Source organism: Wasmannia auropunctata, unplaced genomic scaffold (assembly GCF_000956235.1).
Source record: "Wasmannia auropunctata unplaced genomic scaffold, wasmannia.A_1.0 LD336101.1, whole genome shotgun sequence".
Lineage (NCBI taxonomy): Eukaryota > Metazoa > Arthropoda > Insecta > Hymenoptera > Formicidae > Wasmannia > Wasmannia auropunctata.
Window position 1 is genome coordinate 945,663 of NW_012026789.1, and position 2,508 is coordinate 948,170.

Genomic DNA, 2,508 nt, shown 5'->3' on the forward strand with positions numbered 1-2,508 from the left:
TCTGTACATATATAAAATATATATAGTTACATATGTATAACGTAGAAATGCCAACGATCTGAATAAATGCAAAACGCGCGTATATATACGACGTCGTTTCATCACCCTTCCTCTCCTGGCACAAAAACCCTCGACGCGTCGCAAAGTTAGAGGAGATAGTATACCGACCATCGTCGAGCAAACGCACGTCCAGCAGCATCGGTGATCCATGTCGCGCGGATTCTCACCCGCAACATACACACATACACACACATATATAATGCATAGGAGTACAAGCCGAGAGTACCATCTCGCCACGCGCGATGACCTCTCTGTCTCCACGTTTCTCAAAGCTCGTCGAGCGCGATATATACACACACGCGTACTGCGTGCGTGGAATTGTTGGCTGATTTTTGCAGAGGAGTATACGGCAGAGTGCAAAGTGTAGAATAAATAGAGATACGAATGCCATTCTATCCGTTACTTTTGAGAAATCATGCGGGGAGGAGGTTCCGCGCGGCAACAAACTCAAAGCGCCAAGTCGCACCCATCCGATCGTGTGCGAGCGCACGGATGAGAATGGCCATTGAATATCTCTATTTATCCAACTTTGTACTGCGCATGACGCTTTGTACACGGCACTCGTACATATATATATACGGGCACGTAACAAATTTTACATACGAGAAACCCCATCTATCATTCCAGGCCATCTGTAGCAGCTCGGGACAATTACTTTCTTTCGCTCGCTCGCTCGCGCGTGGGTTATCAAATTTGTCTCTTCCTCTCTCGCGACCTGTCCAATCGATATATATTTGTAGATACGTAATACGTGCGTATGATGAGAGAGCGACGATACGCGTGCACGCGAGGATAATCGTAGGTACGTGTTACATGCGGTTCACGCGAAGATGATATTAAAAAAATTGAAATTGAAATCGAGGCGGGGTAGGCCGAGCGATACGCCGCGTCAAGAGCCGCGTGTAACGTGGTTAATTCCGAACGAGCTGCGACAAAAAGATGAAAGATTCGTCGCCCGCATCCTCGTCGTCCTCTTCGAGAGAGTCTTGTCTTTTCGTCCTCATTAAAGAAAAAATTAATTTCAACAGTTTGTGCTCAATTCTATTCGATTCTCTCTCTCTCTCTCAGCTGAATGACACGATGGATGTAACGATTATGACGAAGGAGGTGGAGAATTACTAGAAGAACTTTTTTTCCGGTTATTACGAAACAGATTGAATCGGAATTTTTCTACCCCCCCAATGGGGAAAGTGGGGAGGGATGCAGTACGATCGACACGTGCTCATTCCCGAGCGAGAATCGCGCGACATATCGCGAGTTTTTTCCCCTTTACGTTTTTCAGGTGCTTATCGAGACCAGGCCTGCAGCGAGATCAGCCGTATAATTACCCCGCGAGAGAGACACGATTTCGATCGAGCCTGCAATATTATTGATATTACATCGCGCGGCCATCGTCGCGCAACTTGGAGAGAGACGCATGACCGTGGCGCTACACCGCTTGCAAAAAAAAGAAATAAATAATAATAAATAAATAACAAAGGTAACTGGCGTTACGCATCGCGGACGCTATGCGCGGTCTCGTACATACTACATAATGTGTATGTGTGTGTGCGTGTCTTTGCCACGAAGATAATAATCCACGATTGTGTCGAAGGGCAATCCATCCGCGGTATCCAAGCAGGAACCAAGCAAAAGACGTCGCGTATTTCAAACATCATCGCAATCATCGCGCGCGTATCCCTCTCTCTCTCTTTCTCTCTCTCTCTAGCTAGCACGAGAATCACGTTACGCGTCTGTGCGCATAATCGCAGCATCCTTGACGAAGAAGATCCGTGTATACGTCGTGCGTATGTATAGCGCATCTGCGTCGTCTATTCATCCGAGACGTCCCATTCCGACCCATGCGACGCGAGAGCTCGTGAGATACATACGCGCGGCTACAACCACGTTGCCGCAGCGGCATACGTCGCGTATCACACGCCGTGTGTGTATACGTCGTGCGTATATACCGCGTCTGCGTCGTCCATTCGTCCGAGACATCCCACTCCGACCCATGCGACGCGAGAGCTCGTGGGATACATACGCGCGGCTACAACCACGCTGCTACAACGGCGGCGTCTTGGCGACATACGTCGCTACATACCAAACGCCGTGCGTGTGCGCATTCTCCGCAACGACTCGTTTAGAGTATCGGCAAGACAGAGAGTCGCGATCGTAAACCGCGCGCACGCACGCTTCATCTCCCTCACCACCACATTCTTGCGAGAGCGCAAGAGTCTGATGAATGAAACCATCTCTCTCTCCTCATCGAGATCTCGTATGCGTTATCGTGGAGAACGCCGCGCGATACATGTTCCAGATAAACGCGCGCGCCGATCGCGCTCTACCGCGTATACGTATATATAGATCTGTCTCTCTGAAACGGCGCTAATTTTGAAAGCTCGCGCGCGCTGATCGCACTCTACCGTGTATACGTATATATATAGATCCGTCTCTCTGAAACGGCGC

General features: G+C 49.2%; 1 protein-coding gene across 1 annotated transcript in view; it reads left to right on the forward strand.

Annotated features, from left to right (window-relative positions):
- Positions 1-2,508, forward strand: part of LOC105461097 — a 47,429-nt gene that overhangs the window by 40,681 nt on the left and 4,240 nt on the right. The gene's annotated exons all lie outside the window — the stretch shown is intronic.